This window comes from Pinus tabuliformis, chromosome 5_1 (genome assembly GCF_031772625.1).
Source record: "Pinus tabuliformis cultivar Carrire ecotype Pingquan chromosome 5_1, CPIR1, whole genome shotgun sequence".
Classification (NCBI taxonomy): Eukaryota; Viridiplantae; Streptophyta; class Pinopsida; order Pinales; family Pinaceae; genus Pinus; species Pinus tabuliformis.
Genome location: NC_142305.1, coordinates 323,965,191 through 323,972,378, shown reverse-complemented (window position 1 = coordinate 323,972,378; position 7,188 = coordinate 323,965,191).

The following is a 7,188-nucleotide window of genomic DNA, read 5'->3' as shown; positions in this document are numbered from 1 at the left end:
CCCCATTTTTCAAGGAACCAAGCAGGTTCCATATTTAGGAAATATTATATATTCTTAGGAATGTAGGACTTTTATTTATGATGATATGAATCGAGATTTATACAAAACTAAGTTTAAGAAGAAGTGAAATGTACATTGTTTTTCCTAAAATGGGCCATGATTCCAGGCTCAGATGATTTAGCTATAGAATTAAACATAAGTTTTTTATGATATATTTAAAATAGGATAGTCTAAATGTTGTTTGTGAATCTCAGTAGTAAGGGAAGCTTCTCATTTCATTAAATTTGACCTTTATTATCCTAATTCCTAAGAAGCAGAATGTGAAATCTTTCGACAATTTTAGGTCAATCTCATGTTGCAACATAATCTACAAGTTTATAGAAAAGTGTTTTCTTTATAGATTAATCCAATATTAAGTGACTTATTATTAGAAGAGTTGTTTTGGTTTCTTCTAAAAATGTATATTCACGATATAATGGCTTTAGCCTAGGAATCTCTACATTCTATCAAAATGGTAAAGATTCAATTGGTGGTTATCAAACTTGACCTTTTGAAAGCTTATGATCATGTAAACTAGTCTTACGAGAAGCTTATTGTAATTTAGATGTGAATGAGTTTACAATAAAAAAATTGGATAATGGATTGCATTCAATCAATAAATTTTATATTTATGATTAATGGGTCTGCTTTAAGTTTTCTTCCTAGCCTCTAGAGGCTTTATTAAGAATTTTTGTTATCCTGTTTCCAATTTCTTCTATTTTTTAAAGGCTTGAGTAATCTCATGTCAGGTGCAAGAGATTTAATTTCTTTAATAGGTGTAATGGTCCCCCCTTCAGAGATCCTATGACACCTCTTATTTGTTTGTAGATCATGTTGCTTTATTTGGAGACAATTTAGAGCAACATTCTATTGTCATGGCAAGCATCGTTCCTTGACCTTTATAAAAAAACAATAGTGTTATCACCTAAAATGTGATCACCCAGTCATTTTTCACTAGGTGTATCACAATACACTATGTAGTATAAGTTTTACACATTATAACTCACTTTCACTATAGGAAATAATTTAATGAACCATCTTTCCTAAGTTATTTTTATTTATTTAGTTTACCCACATGAAAATAACTCATAAAAGTGTTTAATTTCATGTTATTTTTATAGTTACCTATTTATGTGGGAATAATTAAAAATATTTTCATCCACATTTACCATTTCCTTAAAAATAATTAGATAAATCATTTATTTATTTATAATTAACTAAATTTTGGGGTTTTAGATGGCTTAGGGATTGAAATAATGAAAACACTCATTAACAACATATTTATTGATGAGGTTTGGAGAAACATTTAGCCACTATATTGTATAAAGCATTATATATTTATTTTTAAATAAATGAGAAAAGGAGTTTGATGTTTTTATGATTTATTTTGTCAAAAATAAGATAAATAATTTTATTCGTGAGAATTAGAGAATCTTGTACTCACTCTAATGTGGGATGATTATATATCTATTTCATAAATAAGTTACCAAGTAAAGTAACTTAATGTTTTTGTTTATTTATTTTGTCAAGAATAAGATTATATTTTTAAATTTATTTTTTAAAGAGAAGATGATTTTAATTATTTTAATTTAATAAATTAAAATATTTAAAAGAAAAATGTTATTGAATTAATTTAAAATAAATAAAAATATTTGTAAAAAATTAAAAGTAAAATTCTTATTAATAAAGTGGAATTGTAATTTTTATACCAAAACAAATTATTAGTTATTTATTATATATATATTAAAGTCAAAATTTTGACCATTGGGTATTTTCTGAGGAAGAAAATTAGCCTCCCTTTTAATTTAAAAGAAAGAGGGAAGCTATTTTCACTAAGCCAAGGCGTAAACATGTCTCCCTAAACTTGGGTGGGGGGATACCAACTATTCCACCCGACCATTCAAACTAAACTCAATTGACTATATATATATATATATATATATATATATATATATATATGAGTCATAAGGATAATAATGGGAATATACAAACTAGTATAGATTTTCGACAAGTGTCTAGTGGAAAATCACTAGAGAGGGTTTTTTGAGAGAATGGGTTGTGTTAGACTGGGGTTAGATTCCATAATGGATAAATAATTGTTATATTTTAGGTTGGATAGTCTAGATCATTTATTGATCTCCGATCTCTAGCTGGACTTCACTCCATGGCTTATCTCTCCTTTTAAGAAAATGATGATCAGGATCATTAGCAGTTCACCTTTGTTTCAATACTATAGTTCTTTTACATCCACACATGATGCAAAGGTGGAAGTGTGTAGGGTTTGTTCAATTCATGCATGCAAGAGTATTGGGGTGAAGTTTGTTGCTTCAATACCCTTTCCTTCTTCCTAGAATAGGGACTCTCTAGTTTTGAATTTTTCCCCAAATGAGTATGTTACTAGTATTGGCATCCAAACGTGCATTAATGATAATGTTGGTGGAATCGAATCAATACATGAAAAGGAAAAAAAACATGGTCATGGGAAAGTAGGCATATCAAAGATCCCCAAGGTCATGGATTCGGTGTTTATATGAAGGTTTTGCAAAAAATATGTTTGAGCATCTTGTCCATTAAGATACATAGAGGGATCATGAAAAGATATTTGGGGATACATCCTAGTCTTCCATAAATTGATTAGAGGATGGTTATGTTTTTTATTTTGAATGAAATAATGTTGATTGAATTATGAAGCAGGATTGGAATTGGGGTAACTTTAGGTTGTTATTTCAATAATGGTTCTTTGAATTTGTCCCTCTAATAACATCATTTGAAGTACAAATTTTTTTTGGAGATTCTCCCTCGTCTATTGTGGGCTTTGCGGTGTAAATATTGCCTCAAACCATTTGGAAATAATATGGGAAGTTTCATTTAATTGGTGTCTAACTAGGACTCAAATGTTGATACAAGATGGGCTTCAATTTAGATAGAGGTTGATATGAGAGAAGGGTTGATGGAAATATTAGAATTCGCTTGGGGTTCATGGGTTTGATATCAAAGGGTAAATTATTAGTGAATCCCTTTTCAATGCCTTAAGTTTCATGAAGTTGGCCATTTTTAATGTCTTGTCATTAGATTACATCTCTTGGCCAACCTAGGCTGAAATCATGAGTAAAAGGTCAGAAGGAAACACATATTTCATTGGATTGGCTCTTCATGTTGAAGTCAACAAAGTCTGGAGACTAGGGTGTCTCATGTAATGATAGATAAAGGTTCAAGGGTCATCTCAAAAGGTCATAGAGGGTACATTTTTTGAGGTCTCAACAATTAACCTTGGTAAAATTCCCAATCCTACATCTCTCTTATCCCCACATAATTCTCTTAAAGATATTGTGCCCCTTGAATCTCCTCCTCCAATCATGTATAAATGAAAGTTGGGTAGAATTTCGGAAATGTCTCTTCCTTCATCCCTAATATTTATGATTTGTAAATTTTCATGAATATTTCATTGGATAGTTCATCAAAACAAATCTATAAAAATAAACCAAAAATATATACTGTGAAGGGTTAATTCCTTTTAGACTCTTGTTATTATTGTTTTGTTGTTTATACATGTGATAGATAAAAAATGAAAAAAAAAATAGGTAGAAAAATTCCCTAGACTCCACAATTAACACCAACATATCCTATAGGAAACCATCATAGAATACAAACTAACTAGAAGGTGAGGCCACTTTTCTCTCTTTTGTCTACAATGGAAATGATGCAAGTATAAAAGAGAAGGCACCGTTTTGAGTTTTCTGGGACTCATGGCTCATTCTCTACTATAGAAAATAAACACCCTCTATGATTATCTCTATATATCCACGCTTAGATACTCTTCTCTATGATGTGACAAAATAAATGAAAATATAGTTGAACCCATTTTCCTCCTAATGACTCAGTTATAAAAAAGGCCAATAGACAACTAGGATTTAAATTTGACCCATTTAACACAATATGAGTTAAAACTCAAAAACTGTAGAGAATTCTGCATATTCCTCATGTGGCTAGCACCTTTTTGATGTGTGATGAGGGTTGATTTGGCATCCTCTCAAATTATGGTTGTTAATCATGACAAGTTGAATTCTGGGAGGCATAACTTTTACATTTGAATTCCTAGTGACATGATTCGTGCACCATTTGAAAGGTATTCTAGTGTAGAATAATTCTACAAGTTCTGTAGCTTAAGAGGAAAATTTTTACCCCAAAAGAAACATCTTTTAAAGCCTCAAACTGGCCCCAAGAGGTTTGAGATCCTAATTCTCCAAACCATGTTCCATTAATAAAACTACTCTTATGAGATGATTCCTTCAATTTTTCCAATATGATATCCTTCATATGGATGAAAAATTATATAATGGTCCAATTTAGATCATACCTCCCTATTTTGGGAGGATTTTGGTGTGAAAAAATATTTATTAAATGATAATGTATCCCTGTAGTGCCATTTAATATTTGTTAGAAGTTATCCCTTCAACCCAATTTAACAATGGTCATGATACCCCTATATTATAGTTCTAAACCTCTTATGTAAAATTGTATCCTCTGTCAAATCTTCTTAATATTTTGGTGCTAAATCCTCTATGGAAGGTAGGACCTTCTCCTCTTCTTGGTCCAATATGGAAGGCTTATTGAGTTTTACATCTTTTAGATGCACCATTGAGTAAATGCAAATGAATTGGTGTAAACTGAGTACGTAGGGATTATATCCCACCTTTTCCAGTATATTGAAAAGATCATATTGTAAAGCCTTTATTTTCTTACCAAGCCCCTACAGCCCCAACTTTTTCAACTATAACCATATTATGTTTCCAACTATGAATGCCCTACTTGTCCTGTGATTATCATGCCTAGTCTTGTATTTTTATTGTGACTTCATCAACATATCCTATACCTATAAATGGATCTTTTGGATCTTCTAAAAATAATCCTTATCTTAAAAAATCCTTTGTGATATCCTCCATTACTCCTCCTTTCCAATTGTATATAACATCTAAAGGTGAAGGTGGAAAATATCCAAAACAAGTCTCAAATCAGGACTTACCAATTAAAGTGTGGACTACTTTATTGTAGAAGCACTATGTAGACCATATTTTCATCCCAAGTCTTTGAATTCTTTTGATTGCAATGCATTAAAATATATACCAAAGTATTGTTGACTACTTATACTTTCCCATCTATTTATGGATGAAGTGTTGTAGACCTCTTCAATTTCTTGTCCATCTTCTCCAATAATTTAATCCAAAATCCACCAACAAATTTGGTTCCCTTATCTAGAACAATTATTCTTGGTATCCCACAATGCACCTAAACATGTTCTAAGAGAATTTGTTTTTTCTTCTTTCACTCTAATGGTCTTTTATAGTTCTTCAAAGAACAGATCTTGCTTAGCCTATCAACAACAATGAACATATAGTTATGTCCCTTCCTGGTTTTTGGTAAACCTCCCACAATGTCCATGGAAGTGTTTTCCCAAGGATGAGTGTGTATAGGTAAAGGATGGTATAAACCTTGTTCCCTATTACTAGTCTTGATAGTACAAAAAATCACATATCCACTTATGTATCTAGGTACATCTTCTCATATTATAGGCTAGTACACATGCCTTATTGAAATTTACATTATCTTCCCTACACAAGATTTCCCTGGAACATTGGAGATTTCATCCTTTATAATTAGTTGCCATCACTAACATTTAAGAACAAATAACTTGTCCATCTTGTAGAGTAACCGATTCTAGAGATCATAGTCAACTATGTTGTCACCATCCTCCACATGAATCTAGACCTGTAGTTATTGATACATATCCTTGAAGTCTTCGTCCTTTGTATATGCCTCTCTATATGCATTGTGGGTGAAAGCCTTCATGAGCATAAGAGTTCCCAAAGCTATGATCTTTTTTCCTGGAACACTCCCCTATATACCTATAGCAACTCTTACAGAGAAGGGGTAATTCTTGGCAGATTGGAAGAAAGACGGAAGCAGGAGGAAGTCTTGTGGCGACAAAAATCAAGGATAAAGTGGTTGAGGGAGGGGGAAAGAAATACTAAATTCTTCCATCAGGCTATGATCAAACATAGACAGGGAAATAGGATTCTATCCATCAAAGACAAGAATGGGAATAGAGTGTTGGAGCAAACTGAGATTGAACAAGTCCTGATGGACCACCACAAAGAAATTCTAACTGAACCTCAAGCTGATAGAACGAGAGCAATTCAGGAGATATGCTCAGCCATTCCCAGCTTAGTCACTGAAGACCAAAATAAGGCGCTGATGAGAGCTGTGACCTTAGAAGAGGTTGAGGAAACTGTGAAAGCAATGAAGAAAGGTACTGCTCCAGGTCCAGATGGCTTCACGGTGGATTTCTACCAGGCAGGGTGGCACTTCTTGGGAAAAGAGATTCTTGATCTGGTTGAAGAATCAAGGATGCACCAAAAGGTATGGCCTGCCATTAACTCTAATTTTTATGCTCTAATTCCTAAAGGTGACAATTTAGAGGATGCCAATGGCTTTAGACCTATAGCGTTGTGTAATGTCATTTACAAGATCATAACATCCCTGATCGCCAAGAGATTAAAACCCCTCCTGGACAAGTTAATTTCAGCTGAACAAACAGGTTTTGTGGAAGGCAGACAGATCCTCGATGGTCTGGTGGTAACTCAGGAAGTTATTCACTCCCTTAAAGTTAAAAAGCAAAAAGGAATGATGATAAAATTAGATTTGTCAAAGGCATATGATAGATTAAACTGGAATTATTTGGAAAAAGTCCTGGAAAGCTTTGGTTTTAACAGGAGGTGGATTGCATGGATCCATAGTCTGATTTCCTCTCCAAACTTTTCTATTCTTGTCAATGGAACCCCTACGAAAACTTTTAACGCTTCTAGAGGAATTAGACAGGGAGATCCATTATCCCCGTTTCTGTTCATTCTAGCTGCTGAAGGCCTGGGTCGCTTTATCAAACAGGAAAGAGAAGCGAACAGAATAAAAGGCCTTAAACTTTGGGGAAATAACCTACCTCTAACTCATCAGCAATTCGTTGATGATATTATGCTTTTTGGAGAACCAACGGTCAAAGAAGTAAGGCATCTCAGGAAAATTTTGGATCTGTTTGCGGAGGCTTCTGGTTTGGAAATCAATAGAGATAAATCTTGTATCTTCATATTCAACACA